We start from the raw sequence: 22,999 nt of genomic DNA, 5'->3' as shown, positions 1-22,999 counted from the left end.
CTGTGTGCCCCTGCCTGCAGTGTGTTGGTGGGGTACAGTCCCATTGCACATTTTCATCCTGTGACTTTCACCTACAGCTCTGTGGAAATGCTGCCTGGAAGAAAAGCATATCAGGGTATCTTTGGAGAGGTTGCTGTGGGTGGATCCTTGGGGTCTAGAGGTCTCAGCAGAGAGACGAGGGAAAGAAGGAGTGTTCGGGGATAGTCATGTATTGGGAAATCCAAAGCCTTTGTGGGTTATTTCATGTGTTCATATGGAACCCAAGAATTCTCAACTATTCTCGAGGACTCTTCTTGGACCTTATAAGGATCCGTGCCTTCCTGGATAGCTGAAAATTGGTGTCAGTCACATTTTCAACAGCTTTTATTGGGTGCCTGCCTCTGTGTCTTGTATTGTCATAGCCATTTACATACAGCAAGCCAGACCGGGAGTGAAGAATTTATGTCATTTGTTATTTTAATTTATTTGTGAATATGTGTGGGGGTGGGAGACTGGGTGCTAGACATGGGCTGAGGTCCAGGCTAGGCACAGGGAGCTGACAGCTACAGGACATGCTAATTGGTCTGGGAAGGCCTTTGGAATCTGGGAAATTGGCTTTCTGAGCTGAGGCGGGGTCCAGGCAAGGAGGCAACAGGATGCAGGCATCACAAAGGGACGGGGGATCTCCATGTACCCAACACCTAGGTCTCATCACTCAGAGAAACATTCTCAGCTCTTGGTGACCTTGTCCTCCCTCAACACGATACTCACTGCATACGGACTCATTTGACAATTGCCACAAAGGCTTTGGCCTCAGAGGCACATTAAGGATATAATAGTAGGAAAGGGAGGCTTGGGGAGCCAGAGTGTCACCCACACAAAGCCCCACGCATGTTCCTAGCAGAACCAGGATACACTCCCAGGCTTCCTGAGGCCACATGTCCTTCCTGTGGCTGCCTGGTCATTCCCCTTCACCTAGCGGCTGTCTTACTCCCATGTAGAACAGCAGGGCCCAGCGGCCACCTGCACCTCGCCATTTCCTCCAGCTCTGTGCTAGAAATGATGTAATTAGGAAAATCATTTGCTTGTGGACCTACTGTGTGTCAGGCACCTACTGAACAGTAGCATTTGATGCTCTCGATGGCCTTACCAGGTTGGCACTGATTTGTTGATGCTGCAGTTGAGGAGCTTTAGCTTAGAGAGGTTAAATAGCATCCTCAAAGTCACCCAGGACATACTGTGCTGCTGGAGAGGCTGGGATGGAGCATGGGAGTGTGACTCCCTGAGCATGGACCGCACAGGCCACCTCGCAGTAGGCATGGTGAGGTGAAATGAGGTGAGGCAAGCTTGCAGCTCCTTGGTGCCAGCCCTCCCACAACCAGAGCTGGGCTGCAGCAGGCTCTGCCCCAGCTTACCTGGGCAAGCGAGTGAGGACTGCACGGCTGGTGAGTGATACATGGAGAGCGTTGCCGCCTGCCTGACAGGAAGAAGATAAACAGTTCCCCGTTAAATCTCACTTAATGCTGATATTTATAAATTTATTCAGCTTGTGTTTACTGAATCGAGAGAATGCCTAATAACATAACGTGCTTCATCTCACATGTTCCTACTAATGAGAATGCAAGTATTGCTTAATTTTTTTTTAACATTTCATTTGCTTTCCACTCACTCCACCCTGTTCTGTTGTTGTTGGCTTAGGGTTTAATTTGTTGCTAAACACTAGAAAGTTTGGGCTTCTCAGGTGTTAGTGAGGAGAGAACCAAGGTGGGTCTGGGGCGGTGGCTGGACCAAGGCCTCCAAACTGTGCCCTGTCCCACATGCAGTGCTTGGTGACCATGGAGTTGGCATACCCAAAGGATGGGCCATACTGAGGGAAAATGAAAGCTTTGGTATCCTCTGCTGTATTTTGGGGTGGCTTCGTGCATTGGGTCAGGGTTGCAGTATTTGGGGGCTTCGGGACAAAAAATTTAGAGTAGAGCAGTGTCCTTGGCTTTGAACAGACAGGAGGATGGACAGAATGACCAAGGAAACATAAGCAACATTTGTGGGGTGTGGTATAGCTGTGTGTGAGGATGTGTGTGTGTGAGAGAGGGGTGGAGGGCTCCGTCTCTACCTTTGTTTAATCTGCTTACTGAGTTGTTGTTGTTGTTGTTGTTTTAGAAATGCTTTCCCTGGCTGCTTATCGCCCCAAGGTCAACTGTGCTGGCTGCTGCAGGTTCAGTTCTGGGGTACCCAGGGCAACCTTCATCAGGCAGGAGGAGCCCTTGGAGTGGGGCAGGGAGAGATGGCAAAGAGATCGGCAAAGCTCATGAGGGTGTTTGGGAATGCATTTGGCAAAGAAGCGAAGTTGGAGTGAGCTGAGATGGTCTGTGCTGGGTTTCCTTGAGTGGGGTGGGTGGGAGAGGGGAATTAGGGTGCCTGGCCTCAGAGATCAGGTGGACAATGAGTTGAGTGGGGTTGGGGGGCACCAAGTAGAATTCTAGAGCAGGGAGGAGGAAGGACGCGGAGAGGCTGTCCAGTGAGGCAGGACCAGGATGGGGGCACACATGGGATGGGAGAATGGAGGGAGACTAAGTCTGATTCGGGGGAACAAAAACAGAATCTGGGGTGAAGCAGTGGAGGAACTGAGATGGGATGCAGGCCTTCTACAACCTTTCCCTCCCATCCCACCACGTCCTCTGTCTTCCCAGCTCCAAGTCCTCATACTCTACATCCACCCAGCACTAGATTTTCTTTTTGATGTCTCCTTTTTCTTCTCCTCTTCAACTAACCATGTTGAGGGACTGAAGCATTCTTTCTAGTTCCAAAAAACATATAACCTTAAACATAAAAGTTGGGTAGAATAATTCATACTTTCCCATCAAATGCTGTGGCATATCCAAACTTATAGATAAGGTATAAATGCTTCCTTATAATTCAGCTGATTGTCCACCGACCCACGCCTGTGTCCCGTCCTTGTGTGTTGGCTGGAGGAGAGACTGTGACAAGCGAGACCAGAGTTCCTGCCCTGACCCCTCAACCTTGGATGCGCTATGGGCCTCCTGGGGCCTCATGGCCAAAAACTCCGGGCCTTCTAGCCCTGCTGTGGAGGGCAGCACACTGTGGTCTGGGCATCTTCTGCTGGGCTGGCAGAGCAGGAGGCAGACTAGGCTGCTGGAAGTGGCAGCTCTAGGGCAGTGCTCTCTGCCTTTATATGGTTTGAGAGGCAGGACAAAGCTGTCTTCCATGGGGCCTGGTATCTCAGGAAAGGGACTCATGCCTTTTGACATTATCCAAGAAGCTGGGATAGGCCTGGGTTGGGCAAGGATGGAGGCCCCAGTCAAACACCAGAGGCCCAGTTTTTCTCAAGGGCAGGGAACAGATAATGTACTAAGTTTCAGTTCTGCCCATTGCTGGGTTTGTGCCCTTGACAGAGTCCTCTCCCTGTCTGGGCATCAGATTCCCTGTCCCATTAAAAGTAGATTGACACTGAATAACTAACGCAACCTCTGCAATTCCATCTATGGTCAAATTCCCACGACCACTTGCCCAGACAAGCCTAAACCATGGTGTCTTCACCAACACCGTCCAGATCTGCAGGGACTGACACAGACAGCCTCGGGAGGAAGGGCAGCTTTCTTTACTGGGACCAACATATTGGGGTCCCTCTAGTTTGCTTCTCTGAGGGTTGGGGCACAGGCAGATGTCGTGGACATCAGAAGGTTTGAGTAGCAAACACCTATGTAAGGAGTGAGTTGAGAAGCCCCAAACGCAACCTCTGCTGCTGCCTCCTGTTTCCGTCCGCCCCCCACCCCTCCACCAACCCATTCAGTCCTCTCCACCTGCAGCCTGTATCCCCATCCACGCTGATACCTCCAAGGCCTATCAGGATGGTCAGCCATCCCAGCTGCTTCTGTCCCGCTGCAGCAGCAAGAACTTCCTCTGAAAGCGCCTCTGCATGCCTCCCTCTGGGCGCAGCTCTGTTTGGGGCTCCTTCAGGGGAGGGGGACGGGGGTTCATCCCTTTCTTTTGTGTTGCCTCTCCCTCCCACTTCCGCTCCCCTCGCTGCTCCGGTGACCTTTCACCCCTCCCTTGGACGTCCCTCAAAGGCAGCTCCCGTGGTTAATAACTTCGGCTGGCAGCCCCACACAAAGCCAGGGCCGGAAACCATTGTCCCAGGGACAATGGCCGAGCAGCCCAATAATGAGGTGGCCACAGTGTTGTCTGACATCCCACGTTGCCCTGGCAAAGGGGGAGGGGCAGCGGGGCTCGCCATGCCCTCGCCTCCTGGAGTTGAATTATTCCCCTCCACATGGTGGTTCCTCTTTCTGAGGCAGCACCAGGCACCTGTGCCCTCCGGTGGCTGCATTTCCCTGGGACTGCATGCTGAGGGGATGTCACCCAGAGACCCCGACCCCCCTCAACACACAGCATCGTTACTTTGCCTCATTTTTCTGCTCCCATGTCCCAGGGAGCCCGTCAGCACCGCAGAGCAGGGCAATTGATCGGTTCTGGCCAATCCATAAGGGAGAGGAGATCTCAGCCTGCCGCCCAGTGGGAAGCATGTGGCACTCTGGAAAGAGCATGTGCTCTGGAGCCAGAGGGCATGAGTTCAAGGTCTCCCTTCTACCTTCCTAGCTGTGTGACTTTGGGGCAGCTCCTTGACTTCTCTGAGGCTCCACTTATTAATCTATAAAAGCAGAGGTGGGATGGGAGCTGAGAGGAGGACTCTCAAAAGCAACCACAGAGGTGAATATCTGTGACCTCCAAGAAGTCGCCATGCCCTTGCCACTCTGGTGGGTGACTCAAACTCTTTGTGAGAGTGGCCTTGCCTCAGTAGTAACTTCACTCTTTTTGGGTAGGTCCACCCCTTGTATTCCAAACCAGACCATCAGTGACTGAGAGACATAGTGTGTTGCCTGCTTTCCTCTCTCTGTCCACCTTTTGCCCTCTGCACAGTGCTGGGCACTCAGACAGATCCCAATGCAGCAGTATGGTAAGGGTTGACTGCTAACATCTGCAAGAGGCACCCAAGCAGTTCTCAGCCCTACTGCCCATTGGAATTTCCTGGAGAGGCTTAAAAGATACCCAGAAATTTTGACCTAATTGGTATGGGCTGTGGCATCAGGTAAAGATGCATTTATTTATATCCTTAGAAAATGTGCCAACTCAGACTTATTCCTGAGCACAGCCCCTTCCTCGGGGGAGAAATACAGTATATTTTAAGAGAGCCTTGATATTCTTAAATACACTATTCTTTATTACAGCTTTACTGTAAGTAATGATTTAAATTTAGGGATAGTTTTTTAAAATTAATTTTATTGAGGCATAGTTTGCACATACTACAATATCCCCATTGAAAGGGTACGGTTCATGAGTCTCGACAAAGGTATGCATTTATATAACCACCACCCCAGTGAAGATGTAGAATAATCCACCATCCCAGAAAGTTCTCTTGTGGGCATGGGATTTTCAAAGCTCCCCAGGTGATTCTATGGTGCAGTGGACTCTGAGCACCATGGAGACTCACTCTTAACAATCTCTGCTTTAGAATCTCAGAGAGGTTGTCCAGGACAGCACTTCTCACACTTTAGCATGCATCTCCTTGGATCTGGTTGAATGCCCATTCCATCCCAGAGTGGGGCCTGGAACCCTGCATTCCTAACAAGCCCAAACCACACTTTCAGGCTCTGGTCCAAGTCTCTCATTTTGGAGGTGAAGGAAATGGAGGCTGAGAGTGTTGATGTGAGTGGCTTGCAAATCCTGATTTTGAAGCTCCTGGACTAATGACAATCACATCCCTTGCCCTTCAATCTCTTTTTTGATGGCCACCCTAACCTGGAATCCTAAACGAGAGGCATGGCCATGATAGTACCTCTCTCCTGTTTCCCTTCTGAGTGTTGTCCACTGCTTCCAGCCTATTCCCATCTGCCTTGTCCTGACTTGAATCACCTTCCTGGGGAAGGGCCCCCTCCTCTGCCTGTTTCTGAACCAGCACCTACTTTTTCCCTATCAACAGCTCCCTTTCCTGGTTCATTCCATTCCTTAATATGTATCAACTCAATTTAATAAGCAAGTGTTTATTTAGCAATTGAACTGGGTCAGACCCTATCATGCCCTTGAGGAGGAAGGCAAACTAGAAGCTGTGATTGACTTAACAGATAAGACAATTAAATAACAGGATATATAAGTGAGGAGAGACCTTAGTGACTCCCCAGCTTAGTTCCTCATTTTGTAGGTAATGTTTAAGAGAAATGACCCAGTCCTACTTTCAAGGAGTGTGCTATGTGCAAGGAGGTGCACATAGCATAGACCCATGGAAGAGGAGGGATCTGAGAAGGACTTTGAAAACAGTGTAGGAGAGGCTGTGAGAAAACAAGGCCGGTGTCCTGACTGAGGACAGGAAGGAGGCACTGCGATGGAAATTGGGCCCCATTTCCTTGGAGGATTCGCAATAGGACCTATGGACGGGGCGGCCCACACAACTGCTGGAACCTCAGGCAGTTTTCAAGCAGATTGACCTTCCTGCTGGAACATAGCAGATGAGGTGAGGTTCTCCTCTATCCAGGTCTGTCCTTAGTGCCTTATGCAGGGTTTAACCTCCATGGACATAAACAGGGTGTGTGTCTGGGGTGCTTTGGGGATTAGGTCCCATGAGCACAGGGACCTGGAGATGCTTCGTCTAGAGAAGGGAAGGTTTGGTTTGGGAAACATGGGAGTAATGTTTAATATTAGATAGGCGGTCACATGGGATATTTAATTAGCACTGTGGAATTTAGAGAGAGGCAGGTTTCACTTCACTGTTGGGAAGTACTAGGTTCTAACACACCTCCGTGCCCTGGAAACAGATTGAGCTACCACAGATTGAATCCCTTGGGAGGAAGGAATTTCAGTCCCTGAATGTGAACAGCTGAGACTGGATGAGAACAGAGAGATGTCAGATGCCCAAGCTTCTGTGTCCACTCCCCGAGAGTCCACTAGGGGAAGCCAGTCATCATGGTAGCCTCATGTTCATCTTCATGTCTGAGGTTCAGCCCCAGAGCAATTTCCCCGTGGCCATCTGGCCGGGAGACATGTTTCATTTGCCTCCCAGAGGAACAGGCACCTTATTTGCCTCCCAGAATAGATCCACATCCAGAAGAATGTAATGGAGACAGGCAAGAACACAGAAGATTGCATCGGTTTAGGAAAGAAGATGGCAACAAGGTTCTGTTGGGTTGCATCTGAGGAATCTTAGGTACCTAAAAAAATAGGTCTGGAATTAAAATAAGATGTTAGTGTTGAAGGTATAGAAATGGGAGTTAAAATGATGGCATGAGGCTTATCTAGGGAGATCATGCAGCTCCAGATGAGTGTGGACTGAATGTCTGGTAGGGTTTTGGGGAGGATGAAGTGAGAGTGGAATTTGGCCACGATCAGCCCTTAGAGTCGGCCGGAGCCCTGCCCTGGCCAGCTGTGTGTCCTTGGGTATGCCAAGGTGAAGTTTCCTCTTCTGCATAACAGTGAGATTGTCCACAAGAGATTTAAGGTTCTTCTAGCTTAGACACTACAGAATTTACATCTTAAGATTTTAGGGATTCAAATCAAATTCCAATCCAGAAGCAGATATCAGGGCTGATCTGGGCCACCTCAGGAGAATAGCAGGGTCAGTGTCCAGAGGGGCTGGTCCTGGTGGGAGGGCCTTGAGGAAGGGAGACAGAAGAGAAGGATAAATGTGATTTGAGGTGGGAAAGAAAAAAATCGGACTGTCCTCAGTCCCTTCAGTCAAGCATTGCAGAAGCTATGTCTGCCTGCCAATTGTCTGACAATCAGACTGAGAATGTCCCCACAGGACCTCATGGGGGTTGCCTGGTCCATGTTCCACAAAGCAGGAACAACTGCTGGTTAATTATGCAGACACAAGGTGACAAGTGCAGCTGTCTCTAGAGTTAACTCTCAAGGAGCTGCAACTTTTACAGTTAGCTCCCAGTCAAATGTAGGGGACAGGCTTTTCATGGTCCTAGGAGAAATAGGTCTACTGGGCTTGTCCAACCCAAACCCGGTCCCCTCTATCACCCCCAGGGTTGCTTGGCCTTGCCTCCGCCATGCCTGACACTGGCTTTCTGCTGGGAGGAAAGAGCTTGCTCTGTTGCTGGCTGTGTGGAACACAGAGGGAAGTGGCAGACAGTCTGGGCCCAGCACTTGGGTATCTTACTGTAGCCATGCGAATCATCTCTCCAGTTCAGACCTGCCCCTGGGAAAAAGAGCCCAGACCTCATCACGAATGCTTTCTTAGGAAAAAATGAACAGCTGGAGAATGCTCCTGATCAGGAGGCCTGAAGGATGCTGGGATGCAGCCTTCAAGATGGAGCAGCCAGGATGCCAAGTATCCCTCTCGCCCAGATCCAAAGGCATTTTTTCTTACTGATCCATATTGACCTCAGGAGATGTCTCAACACAGCACCCCAGTCAGTGGAGGTGCCACATAAGATGAACTCTTAATCATCTCTAAACTAGAGAGTTAAACTCAACACTAGCAAATGACTTTGGGTTTATGTATATGTCGTGTTTCCTCTGGCAACTGCACAGAATCATCTCTAAATATCACGTCTACAGTTGGCAGGAGTGGCATGTATAATACAAAATGTCTGGTGGCCCTATTGTCACAAAACCTGTATAAAAGTAATTCACAAATGGTTTTTTAGAACTGATGACAAAAGGTTACTCGTTACCACTTTTCTACTTAATTTCCTAAAAGGGCAATTTGAAATCACACTGGGATTCTCACAATTTTGGTTGACACTCAAGTAAATTGCAGCTACTTATGAAGCACTTTTGAATGAATACATGAAGAATGAACAAAATGAAAGCTCTTCTGTTGCCCTCAGTGTCACTGGTGTTCTGTATTTCTTCCTGAAACCTTTCCATTGCTCTAAAAACCTTTCTAAAGTGAAAGCAATCTCTTTATAAACTGCAACATACCGGTGATGAGTTTTTACTGTGGAAACATTCTCTATGCCTGCAAACCAAATCACCACTCTCTTTTCCTGGGAAGCACATCTTTCTCAGAGCACAGCTTTGCAAAAAGCGGAAACCAAAGCTTCCATGAGATGATAGTTACAGCTGCTCTCTCTTCCTGTTGCCTCAGGTGCCAAGGTGCATAGGGGCAAGGTGGCAAGGCCTAGCCTGGGCAGAACTTGTTGGTCATTATCTTTGCAAACTGACTTTCTGAACAACTGTGGTTTATTTCACTTTGGTGTACTTCTACTCAACTCTTCTCTAGTACATTTTCCTTCCTAACTGTGTTTGCTCTGACTTATGGTAAGATCTGAGTGTAGTTTCCGAGATGCTCTATAGGGTCAACAATGGGGTGTGTTGTGAGGCTTGATATAAATGCATAACCAGGCAGCATGTGGCATGGTGCACACTCAGACCTGCCTGTGGGAGCCAACAGCATGGTACACACTCAGACCTGCCTGTGAAGGCTTGGCATTTAGGTAAGCAGCATTCATACATCCTCCTGAAAAGAGCCACCAGCGTGAACTTATTGTTGTCCAAGGGTACCATGGACTCTAGGTGACCTTTGGTTTGCTAGTAATCCTGTCCTTTCCTTTTCTGCTTCCTGCTTGGGTTGCAAAGCCATCACTCCCCATCACCCCTGCCCCCAGCCCCCAACAGGAGAGAAGGGTGGAGCTGGAAAGTTGGTGTAATGAATTCATGCTGAAGTCTGAGATTGAGGAGAGGGTGGAGGAGAAGAAACACTTTCTGAAGAGGGCACCAGGCATCACAGAATTCTACATGCCTGAGATGGAAGGAGAGCTAAGGAGCATCCAGTCCAACTTCCTCATTTCAATAAAGACAAAACAAGAGCCAGAGAGGGGAGGTTGCTTATAAAGTTCACAGAGCTCATTTTTGAGAAAACTAGGACTGTGTAGTTTGGGTCTTCTGACATCCAATCTCCTACATGTCCATGTCTCATGCTGCTCCAGGGTGGACCGTGAACATTAGTCAGACAGTCCCCTGAGAGCATCAGTAGTCTGTGAAACCTGAGTCTCAAGGCTGAGAAGCTGGTGGAAGTAGCCTTGGGTTTCTGGGTAAACACTCTTTTATCCTTTTCTAGGCTGTACACTCCCATTGAACTGGAAGATTTTGTGCATTTCAAGATAGTTTAAAAATATTTACCATGTTTCATTTAATTCTAAAACCAATTTTGGGGTAGGACTATTATTTCCATTTTATAGATAAGAAAACTGAAGCCCATCCAGAGATGGTGAGTAGCTTATGTAAAGTCATAGTAGAGCTGAGAGTTGTAAGTAGCTTGTAAGAACCCCATGCCTGGGTCCTTGGGCTTCTCTTGCTGGCTGTCCAGCTGGGCCCTGCTGCACTTGTTAGTTGCATGAGACAGTCTGCATAGATGGTTGGGGACAGCTTCGCAGTAGGAGAAGGGACTAAGTGCTATAATCTGTTTTAAACTATACGAACTTATCTCATTTGGAAGTTTACTGGTTTCCTACTTCTTCCAGGGAATTTTAGAGTTTGAGTCATTGAATTCCTAACGAGGGATTTCATCTTGTGCACTGAAAATGACAGTCTTGCTGTCATACAGCCTTGGATCTGAGCCCAGCTCTATCACGTAAAAGCTGTATGACCTAGGGAAAGCTACTTAGTCTCTCTGAGCCTCTGTTTCTTCACAGGGAAATAAGTGTGCAGGAAGTTTATTGTGGAGTGTTTCTGGGAGCAGAATCCGCTGGGGAAGAGAAGGAAGTAGAGTTGGACAGAGGAAGAAGCTGAGCAGCAATGTAGCTGATGCAGAGCCCTGAAGCTGGATGGCTCTGCAGAGTGGTACTGACTTGGGGAGAGGGGGACCAGGCCTTTAGAGCCCCATATTGCCCACTCATTGGATGTGGGACTTGACCTTGATTGAGTTGGCTCTTTATAAAGGGTAGTTCAGAGAGGTCCAAGAGCTGGGAAATGAGTCCTTTAATCTTGATGGGGGATCAGGGTGAAGCAGCACAGCGTCCACTGTAGTATTGGCAGTGCTGCTTTAGGATTAAGTTAAATGATTGGAATGAACAAACAGCACAGAGACTAGGGCAGAGAATGTGCCTAGTTGATAGTAGGGCATGTTCCTACTGTCAACGTGGCCTCCTCCCTGCTCTTCACTCCACTTCTTATTCTCTGGTAAGGAACCTCTGCTTGATCTTTCAGATATATCTACAGGGGCCACAATCTACAGATCTCACAGAGAGCTCAGAGCACCAAAGAGAAGAAAACCCCACCAGAGAATTTGCCTCCATTCAACAACCTAGCCTGACCATCTTGCTGCAGGGGCATGGAAGTGTGTGTTTATGCCAGGGGTGGTGAGAGGGGTTTGGGTGTCTCTGCCAAATCACTTATGAGCTTTTTCAGACAGAAATCATGTCTAATATTCCATTCTCATTTCCCAAATAGTACTTTTGCTTAGTGCTGCAGGTCACAATGGGTATTTGTTAACCTGATTTAAACCTAACCATATGGAAGGATTATTTTGTGTCTGTGAGGCTGACACAGTAGTAGTCATAGCTGCCTCATGCCAGGTGCCCTACACATGATTTTCTGTAATCCCGAGAACCCTTCATGGTAACTGCTGCTCCTGTCTACCTTATACAGATTAGAAACCTGTAGCTCAGAGCAGTCAGGTTACAAGGCCAAACTGATCCCACTGATAAGTGGAAAAGCTGGAACCCCCTCCCAGGAGTCTGACTTGTGCCATTCCTATGCCCCAATGCTTTGCTCTGTGTCCTGTATTTCTCTCTTTTCAAGAAAAAGAAGGTAGACCTGGGTGTTCTGTTTTAGAAGAAGAAGCAGAATTATGAAATTCATACAGCTGACTAGCCTACCTACAAAGGAACTATAGGGGATAGTGACCCAGCCTGTTCATCTTAAGGGGGTTGGTGGGAGATTGGCAGCAGAGGGGAAAGTCTCAGCCTGGAAGAAGGAGAGGAGCTGAAATGAATTTGTGAAGAAGCCTGTGGATCTTCCTCCCCAGAGACCACGACAAATAGGACACAGCAGCCATCAGTGGCAATAATCAGTGGTTCACTGCTCATCAGAAACCGAGGTAGGCTGATAAAATATCGGCTAGGGTCAGCCCAGCTGTCCCACTTCAGGAAGACCTGCTTTGGGAAAACACGAGCTTGCAGGCCAGGACAGGTGGGGTGGCTCCTTATTTAGTCATCTTAAATTTGTTTATTCTTCTTAGAGACCTTTTAACAAGTGCATTTCCCTAGTGCATTAAAAATTGGACTTGGTCCATGTATAATATATAACATTGCAAATCCCCACCTACTGCCTAAGGTGTGTGTGCTCACATGCTCTGCAAGTGATTGCTCCGTTTCTGGCACTTTGGTGTCCTGGTTGCCTTGAAATCCATGACATGTCTGAACAGGTGTGCATCATGGAGCCCTAACCTTCCCCACGGACCCCATCCTGAGTGTTGGACCAGGTGATGCCTGCTCTTACTGCTCCTCTTTTCAGGCCCATTGCTCTGCCCGCTCTCCCCTTACCCCTGTGATTGGACCTGGGTTGCTTTTCTCTAGGGCTTACCTTGGTTTCTGTATGCATCTCATACTTGCAATTTGGGTTTTGTCTACTCTGTATAAAATGACTCCTTTGATCAGGAACCCAGACACACTCAAGTCAGCTCTCAGGACCGAGAATGGACAGGGGATTCAGGGGCTTAGAGGAAAGAGGGCTGCCAGAGATGTTCAGACCTCACCTTCCTGACCCAGTCTCTGTCATTTAGCTTGAATCCTCTCGTCTGCAAGTTGTTTGGCAATGTTTGCAAAGGGTGTGGCACACACTTGGAGATGCTCCATGAAAGATGGCTGCTGTTGTTGCTGCTGCTGTGATTTTTATGATCTCATGACTACAGGTCCCCTTGATGGCTGGATGGTGAGAGGAAAAGCACAGCTGTACCAAAAAGACAGGAAGAAAGAGGTCCCAGGCACAGCATATCCCTTCAGGGTGGTGGAAATGGACTTCTGCAAAGTATTGCTGCTGTTGCTGCTGCAGACTTTACAAGAATCTCATTTACCCTGGATCCTGGGGCGCATGCTGCTGACAGCTTGTTCCAGGTCATATGTCTGGGAGTTCCATCTAGATCCTAAAGCAAAGACCTGGCATTCTCAGGCCATTGCCAGCATTCTTTAAAATTTGGGTGGTCTTATCTCCAATGAAGAGATCTTTCTCCATGATTACCAGATTGCTTGCAACTCTCAGAAGGGAGGATAAAAATTACAAAGGAGCTCAGGAGTCCAGACCGTTTGCATAGAAACAATATAAATTGTCCTTAGATTTCCCTAATCAGCCACTCACAGTATAGCTAAGACGCTGCACATTTGTGTATTCAATGAGATGAACAAGCATATAATATTGTTGCTGTGTGAGTAATTAAACAATGCATCTGAAAATTGAATATACTAGTTTTTGCATGTACCCTGAATGCTGACCTCTTGAAGAAAGAGAATCAATTAAGGGATGTTGAAGGGGTAGACTTTTGAGGAGACTCTGGAGAAGGATGTGGCATGTTCAAGGACTTTTTAGGTTGGTGGCACCATTTCTTTATGGCATCTAATTCCACTTTGCTTCTCATTGATTCAGACAGATCACTTGAGCACTGGTCTTGCATTTATCAGTCATTATTAAGGTCAATTTTTGGCTCACAAATAGAATGGATAGAGGGAGAAGATGGTGAGAGAGAAAGAGAGAGAGGAATGATGAGAGGGGAAGGGTAAAATGAGAGGGAAGGAAGAAAATGCACAGATTTCTTTAAAGATACTAACCAGTTGTTGATTTGTTAAATAAAATGGTTTAGGGTTTTCTGCTGATCCTGAAAGAGACAGTCAAAGAGGGAAGAAGGACAAGATGTTCATTTGGGGAAAAAAAGGAAGCAGTGGAGAATAGGAGTGAAGGCAGTTGGTTACCTGTGTCTGCCATTAAGGCTGCTATTCACTCAGGACACCCTGGCTCAGTAGGTCAGTGGTGGGCGGTGGGCAGCTGGTAGCTGGCAGAAGGAATGAGACACTTGTAAGATCAGGTGTTTATGATTTGAGATGATATGTTCCTGAAGGTCAGGGTCATGTACTGGGGGAGGGTGCAGTAAGGGTGGGAGTCAGCTATTCTTTTTTTATGATGATGATGATTCAGGTCGATGTCATCCTGTTTCATATCAACTGATTGATTAATGCTGTCCTTTCACCCATGACACATGAATTGAGCTCCCACTATGGTGTGGTTCCTGGGGTATGGTGGAGAGTATAAACAGTCACAGTGTCTCTTCTCAGAAACCTGTCGTCCACTGGTGGAGATAAACATGAATGAAATAATCACACAAATGCACAGAAATCTGCATTAGCGATAAATGCCATGAAATGCGAACGATGACAGAAGGATTTGACTTGATCCTTTCTGCACTGAGGCTTCTCGAAGAAGCTGATGCTTGCACTGAGACCTGAAGGGTGACAGGAGCCGTGTGGGCTATGAAGGAAGAACAGTGAACCAGGCAGAATGGGCAGCAGGCTCAGAGGCTACATGGTGGGAGATATAGCCTGGTGAGGAAGTGGCTCTCCAAGAAGGGAGCAAAGCTTGGGGAGGGCGGGCCTTCAAGGGTAGGTCTCCTTCAGAAGGTACAGATGAGGAAACCGAGGCTAGAGAGGTGAAGCAATTTAAGCAATAACCCACAACTCAAAAGAACCAGAGCTGGATTCAGTCCTCATAGCTTGGGAAAGCTGTAGCTCCTAGTTAACGTTTCTCACCTATTAGGGACTTTGTTCAGTGTGAGTGCTTGGGAAAGACCATGGTATTATTCTTCATTAAAACATTAACAATATTATGTATTGCTAATCAAGCATTGAGAATAGGCATATAACACCATATTATGTCTTACACAAATACGAATGTTAATTAAATATGTACATAATAACCAGTCATGTCCTCGTTTAACTTGCTAACATATGTTTCTGGAGTGTTTCTGGTTAGTGATATCACAACAGCAAACATGACTACTGACTGCTATACCAAGTTGAAAAGAAACTTCCAGTAGCATGGGCAGGTGATCACTGTGGCTGCCTGCAATGCTTTCTAGGGTTGTATACCTGCAAATCATCATCACTTTACACAATAGATGCAGTCTAGAAAACTCATGTCTAAGTTGAATTCGGGCAACTCAAACCTACAGGTAACCTGAAGAATCCTTTCCTTCAGAACAAAGTTTGATGCATTTATACATTTGTATAACACGTTTTCTCAAAGCAGAGCCTCCTTATAATATGTTGACAAGTTATTTACTTCTCTCTCTTTTTTTTTTTTTTGAGATGGGGGTCTCATGATGTTGCCTAGCCTAGTTTCAAACTCCTGAACTCAAGCAATCCTCCCACCTTAGCCTCCGAAGTAGCTAGGACTACAGGTGCACTCCACCACGGCTGACTTCAACTCACATTTGAGGGCTGACTTTTGGAACATTATGGCAACTGTTTTGCAGTCTTCATAAGTGAGAAGCTGGTAGGTGTATAGATTGGAAGTCTACATGTATACTTTGGTATTTTTTAACCTGGCAGTTACTACACAGAGTCTACAGCTCTAACTAGAGTGACTTTGGCTTTCTGCACTGGCCTGGAAGCCTTCTTGGCACAGATGACACAGAATAATGGAAGCTGGGTGGCTGACCTTCAAGGATTCTGCCTGTCCAACCACATGCAGCATTTGTAATGGACTTCTTTCTTTCTAGAAGGATGTACCTTGTGCTAAAAACCACTTCCTACTGCAGGGTCACATGTCCTGCATTGGTTCATCAGGCTTTCTACTCTCACCTGAACAGTGTCTGGCCCCTTTTACCTCCCCGACTCCCAAACTCATCATGTCTCCTCTTAGGTTTTGCCTATGGTCTCTGCCTTTCTGCTCAAATGCATATCACCTGCTGGCACGTCCTTAACGCTTCTTCCTTCACTTCTTCCCTCCGCTCTCCCTCCCATCTTCCTTCCGGCCCTTCTTCCTCTCTTCCTCTCCTGTATTCTTCTCTACCTCCTCTTTTCTTTCTTCCTTTCTCTCTTTCCCTTCCTTCTTTCTTCCCCTCCTCAAACATTTATTGAGCACCTAATCAGTAGGTTTTACAGATTAGGACAAGGTCAGGTCAGCTTTCAACCCCCACTTTGCTCTGGTCAACATTTTGTTGCTCCTCTTGGACAAGGTGAAGTTATTGATAATTCACAGAGTGACTATCTAATTCTTCCTTGAGGGGTGCTAGGTAGACCTGGCCCAGGGACTGAATGGGGTAGGGGTCTAGATGTTAGAAAAAGAGCTCTGAACGCAAGCAGACCTGGGTTTCAATCCTGCCTCCCCTAATTACCGGTGTATGACCTTGGCAAGTTATCTAAACTCTCTAAGCCTCAGTTTCTTTTAGTATAAAATTTTGGTGAGAAAAATTCCAATCTCCTAGAATTGTTGGAAGGATTTACTGACATAAAGTACAACAATCATCTGGCACATAGTAGGTGGTACACTTGATAACTCTTATTATGAATAGGGTGGCATAAAAATAGAAAGATCTTGAGGGTGACCCTAAAAGATCAGCAGAGTTCTATCAAGTCCAAGGGGAAAGTGGAGAATAAGGAACAAGAGATGATCCCCAAATCTGAGATGAGACAAATAATGAGCAGATTAAACTTGAGAAAGGATGGCAGGCTCCAGCCCTGATTCACCGACTACAGGTTGCCTGGGTTCCAGTGTGGTTATGATGGAGGTCTTTTAAGGGGAGAACATAGTTCTGGATTTCATTTATAGCACTCCTTACCCCAAGAAGCCCCCACAGTCTGATTGACCTGTGTTCTTCCAACCCCAAGATTGTTTTACATTTCTCCATCAGTTATTTTTATTTCAATCAGAATAAGTTTGAGTCTATGTCACTTTGACTAATATGACACTGGGGTTACTAGTCAGCAATTTCGTTTCTAAAGCTGAACTTCCACTTGGCTCACCAGTAGCATTGATCTCAGCAGGTCTCAGGTTTCATGCTATAAAATTGTGATGGTTTTATTGACCAATTAACATAGGTTAATGATGATTGTTTTTATGAAAGTTGGTGGGTCGCCCTCTGGACAGCAGGCTGAACAATGTCATCTCAGTCTCAATCATAGATCATAAAATGTTAGCTCTGGAAGGGTCTCAGAAGCCACATAGTCCAACCCTCTCGGTTAACAGAGGAGAAAACTGAGGCCTGGAGAGGCTAAACCCTGGATTCAAATGGCCAACAGGATTGAGAGAGACATGGAAACACCCAGAAGAATAGGCATTTCTCTTACATAATTCCATCAAGAGGCTCTCATCTCTTTCCATAACCACAAAACTTAGCCCTTCCAAATGCTAGGTGCAAAGATGATGCTGTGATGGGATTTGTAGGGCCACCCTTTGAGGAAGTGGATATTTTAAAGGCTAGATGACCTCTAAAATTTTGATCAACTTTGACATTCACTGTAGGGCATTATGTGTATGAAATACAGGATACTATATACTATAATAATTTACTTTTTTGTTTAACTTATTTCTTCTGGAAGGAAGCTCCTCAAAGAAAGAAACTGTGACACATCTTTGTTTCTCCTGTAGCCTTACATATACCATGTTCTTGATAAAAGATCCTCTGACTGAGTGAATGGCTGGAGGTTTTTTGGAAGCCTGTGATGAAGAGTAGCCAGGTCATTGACACAGAGGGCAGGGTGAGTTTCAGAGCAGAGGAGACTCTCATGTGGTCAGTGACACTTAAGAAAGATCAGATGTATGTGGAGAGGGTGAAGGATTTGCGTTGACTAGAAATAATGAGAGATGCAGTCTAAGATTTTTTCTAGAAAAAAATAAAAAGAAACTTTCCAAATCCCATTTAGAAATCCTGTACAGACAAACTGTGACATGGTACCACCTTGAGTGGGAAAAATAGGTTTTACAGATTAGGACAAGGTCAGGCAAACAAATATCCCAAAGCCATGCCATCAGCTCGAAGCAACTCTGCCCCAGCCCACTGCTCTTCCTAGGCCTGGCTCACCCCTGCACGTGGGACAAATCCTTACCCTGCTACAAAGAAACCAGCATGGGAATCCGAGGTCCACCATGTCTCAGAAAAAGGAAGAGAAATGTGAGAATACATTTCCATTTGGTTCACACTTCAGTAGACTGCATTTTTCCTGCCCCATATGCAAGGTGCAAAGCCCCTGGACCTCCCAGCCATCACCATGTGTCTGCCGTCTGGCGGTTGTGTTCTCACCTGGAAACTCCAGTTGCACCTGGGCCAGAGGACCCTGGCTGCTGGCACTACCCCTCTGCCTGGCAACCTCCTGCTCTGAAAGGGGGTAGTGGTGCTGACAGATTTTTTAAAATTTTACTGGATCCTGCTCAAGGTTGGTGATCTGAGCCATCTTAATCATCCTAATGAGTTTGCAGCTGTTACTTCTCATTGGAAACACATATTCAGTGCTATCCATAAAGTGTTGGTTTCCACATAGGGTGCTTAGGAGACAGGGGCTCTATCCCCAGGGTGACAATAGGAAATTAAATCTGTTCCCAGGGCACCTTGTTGGCACTGCAAGAGCACGGAGAAGAGCCCCTGCATTTATAGGGGATTGCTTCCACCTGCGGGCATTTCCTTAATGCTCCTCCCTTCACTTCTTCCTTCCATTCTCCCTCCCACCTTCCTTCCAGTCCTTCTTCCTCTCTACATCTTCTCTGTTCTCCTCTATCTCCTCTTTTCTTTCTTCCTTTCTCTCTTTCCCTTCCTTCTTTCTTCTCCTCCTCAAACATTTATTGAGCACCTACTTAGTATGAGGCATGACATTAGGGGGATGTTGTGGAGGGAGGGGATACAAAAGTTGACAGAATCTGGCGTCTTTTCAGGAGAAATTTGCCAAATTGAGTCATAAAGAGAGAAAGCAAAGGTTGTGCAGAAATGTAACTGTCCCAAACTCCCAGAGAGAATCCACTAAGTGTCACAAAGTGAGTCCAGGGAAACTGGGGTGTTTCCTTAGAAGCTCAAATGCATTTAGGGGATCAGAGAAGCTGTCCTGCCAGGCATAGCATTTGAATTGGTCCTCAAGGGTGGGTGCACCCCTGGGTTCTCCACATCCAGAAATGGATGTTTCCTTCCCTAATGTCCACAGCACTTCATCTCCTCCTCCAATGACATCTGCGTGGCTCTGGCAGCTCTGTGGGTGCCTTTCCTCTCCTCTCGAAGGCAGCCCCGGCTGCCCTCTCCTGCTATGGCCTCTGGGCCTTGATACCCTCAGACTCACACAGAACTGAGATCCCTACCTCTAGGGGTTTCAAATGCAATACAATATGGCCGGCATGGACTTTTATATTCAGGAAACACAGACAAGATAGTATACATTTTGAAAATGGACTTTAAAATGTCAGCCATATATATTATATCAACATAGAGAGAGAGGTGCAGTTTTTAAAAGGAGATAAAAATACCTCATGCGTATAGTTTCCAAAGAGGAATGGTGCCCTTTGGGAGGATTTGGGAAGCAGCCTTGAATCAGTCAGCCAGTCTGGGAGAGCTCCATGGAGGAAGGTGGGCTTCAGAGACTGACAGGACAGATTGAGATGCAAGGTTAGGATGGGAGTTTAACTGGGCATGTGGCACCCACTAGACTGGGGTTCTCTGAGGACAAAGATTGTGCCTCAGACTCTCCTGTTGCCCCAGTAGCCAGTCTAAGGACTGGCACATGCATAAACAAGCTCTGAAGGAATCATATGGGAGAAAGCTTACTGGCAGGGCAAGACAGGGAAGTAGAGAGTGACAATAATTGGAAGGGGCTGGAAAGATGGGCTGGGACAGAGCATAGGCAGAGGGAGGCCAGGCCACGAAGTCACCCTTGCAAAGGGCTTTGAGAAAGGGCATTCACAAAGGCAGCCAGTCTCAGGCTTTAAGGAATTTGATGCTGTCGGGGCTTTGGGTGGGGAAAATCCAAATGATTGGCCTAGAAGATGCTCTGCCCATGTAGCACCCCTGTGACTTTGGGCAGGTCCCCTCCCCTCATCTGCACTCCCTCCTCCTCTTGCGGTCTGGCTCCCTGGGAACCCATGGTGGTGATAAGGTCAGAACAGACTGCGGTGGGTGACTTGGGGGCAGGAAAAGGAGGCTGTGGTCATCAACGAAGGAGGAGAAAACTAGGGCATGCACCAAGGAACTGACACTGGGACCATCAAGAGAGAGGTAACAAGCTATGAAGTCTGACAACTGATTCATTTTTCAAGAGTCGAGACTAAAATAAGAGGAGATAACAACAGTAGCCATTTATTGGGTATTTAATGTGTCCCTAGTGCCACATATACATTATCTACCTGATAAGACAGGTATTATTATCATCCCACTTTATAGATGGGGAAACTCAGGCTTAGAGAAGTAAAATGATTGTCCAAAGTTAACAATGTTAGTAAGTGGAAGAGGTAAAATTTGGAGACTTGATTTTTTACTCTTGTTAGAGCTCTTGGCCATTGCTTTATTCTGTCTCCTGTAAGCAGATTCACTCATCAGGCTTTATTTGGATTTTAAATGGTGACATATCATGGTTCTTCATGAAGCGAAGATGGTCAGGCACCTGCAGTGCTCAGGGTACATTGTGCCGGGAAAGCAAGAACCTTGGGAAGGAGAGCTGGGGATCTGCCATCAGAAGAAAGTGAAGAATAGGAGGCTTTCTCATTTGTAAAGCACTTTCACAGCTTTTGCCTTAATCCATTCTCATGACAGCCTTGGGAGTGAGGCATGGATTTTTTTAAAAAATCCCCATTTTCCAGTTGAGAAACCTGAGACCTGGAGAGGTGAAAAGAATTGCCCAGAGTCATCTAACTGGTACATGGCAGGAAAGCGGAACCTGGTTCTTTTTTCCCCGGGCTCTGCTGTTTGTCAGGGTTGAACATGAGGTCCCCAGAGGAAGCCCACGTTGCTGGAGGGTTAGAGGGGAGGGGGGCAGAGGAAGTATGGCTGGGGTCCTGAGAGCTGAGGTGAGACAAGTTCTGAGGCACATCTTCAAAGTCCCAAGTAAAGCAGTGGGCTGGGGCTGAGGGTCTGAGAGAGGCATAGCCTGAAGTCCAGAGCTAGAGGACAATGCCAATGGCAAGGCACCCAGAAATGAATGGGCCACCTCAAATGGAGTGCTCTGTGGGGTGCCCGCTCCAGAATCTAGGAGGTAAGGAGAAGGTCCAGCAGGAATCACGGGTTTGGGTCTCTGCCATTCCTAACTCCCTGGTGCCTCAGGCATTGACGGGCAGGATGCCTGGAGGCCACCGGCTGCAGCGGAAGGAACACATGCTTTGGAGACAGATTGCTCTGGATTCAACCCCTGGTTTGATCACTTCTTGCCTGTGATTTTGTGTCTCAGTTGCCCTTTCCATAAAATGGAATAACAGCTTTTTTTAGTCATAAGATGTGAATAAGTGAATGCATATTCACAATATCAAATGACTTATTCATTTCATGAACTCAACATGTGCCAGCACTGTGCTAGGATAGTTCTGTGGGCCCTGTGTGACAAGGTCCCTGTCCTCTGGCAGTTTACTTTGGTGCCCAGTACAACATAGGCCCCTACAAGCACCATTTCATTCCTCCCATCTGTAAAGTTACCCGATTTCTTTCCTGCAGCGCGTGGCTCCATGCCAGTAATCAGGAAGGAGAAAGGGGTGAATCAGAGAAGAAGAACCTAAACTTTGTTCTGAGCCCGCAGTTCCTGAGCCAAGCAGGAGCCAGAGGTCAGCAAGGTGAGGCTGGGGGCTGGGGACCAAAGTGGAAGGTTGGCACGTCATATTCCTCCTTATCTGACTGCCCTTGCACCAGAGCCCAGAGAGTTTGACAATGATGATCTCACTAGTGTTCAAAGCTTCCCGAGGGAGGCCAACAGCAAAGCAGAAAGCACTGGAGTGTGCTTGTGTTGACAGCTGCCGGATCAGAGGGCCTGGCTTGGGATCACAGGCTGCGGGGGTGGTGAAGCAGTGTGCAGATTCTGAAGCCTGGCACCCCCACCCGGGGCCCCAGGAGCCAGGTTCACCCACACAGAAACTCAAGGGAGGCTGCGTTTCCTAATCAACAGCCTGTGGTACCAACAGCGTGTGGTAGATGCTTTTCCTGTGGGTCATCTCTTTCAATTCTCCCAAGCCTGCAAAGAGAGATTATTGTTCCCATTTTCTAGATCAGAAAACTGAGGCTCAGAAGAGTGAAGTAGCCTGCTTAAGGGCGCATGTGTTCATCATAATAGGTGATATGCAGGTTCCCCTCCCTGTCTCCATCACACACACACACACACACACACACACACACACACACACACACACTGCAATGACTGTCTCTCTAGGCTGGCTAACAGTGGACCAAGATGACCCCATCCTTACCTGCATCCTGCATCAGTCCACCGGGAGCAGGCAGCAGGGATAAAGGTGGGGAGGAGTGGGTCAAGGAGGTAGACTACAGGCACCCCTTTGACTCAGGGCATAGAGGGGCTCAGGACATATGGAGCACCTCCTCGCCCACGTTCGTTTTCCAGGTCTGCCTCTCTACCAGACCTCTCTCCTTCCTCCTTTTTGGCATCCTCTTTGGATTCATTTTCTCCTCTCCTTTTATTTCCCCTTCTCTGCTTCCTGATTCACCCCTTGGTATCTTTTCCAGTCTTTTCCGTTCCTCTCTTCAGTCTCTCCCTCTCCCTTTGCTTCCTTTCCCTGGACTCCCCTGGCTCCTTCTCCCTTTCTCATCCTCCCTCGTGTTTTCCTCTCTTTGTCTCTTTGATCTCCTTCCCTCCTTTTCCGTTTGTCTCTCCCTAGCCTGCGCCCCTCCCCGCCGCTCGCACCCTCCCGCGCGCTCCTCCATCTGCGCCGCCAACCCTCCCTCCGCCCCCTCGGCCCCGCCCTCCCCTCGCCAGCCTCCCCCCTTCCCTTCTCTGCTCTCGCTCTCCGTGATTTATTACTTGCCCTGCTGCTTCTGACAAACTATTTGTAGGAAAATGAGATTTGGTCCGCGCTGGATGGCTCCTCTGGGAGGCAGGCGTGGGGG

Source organism: Rhinopithecus bieti, unplaced genomic scaffold (genome assembly GCF_001698545.2).
Source record: "Rhinopithecus bieti isolate Rb0 unplaced genomic scaffold, ASM169854v2 scaffold_20362, whole genome shotgun sequence".
NCBI lineage: Eukaryota > Metazoa > Chordata > Mammalia > Primates > Cercopithecidae > Rhinopithecus > Rhinopithecus bieti.
This window is presented reverse-complemented; position numbering follows the sequence as displayed.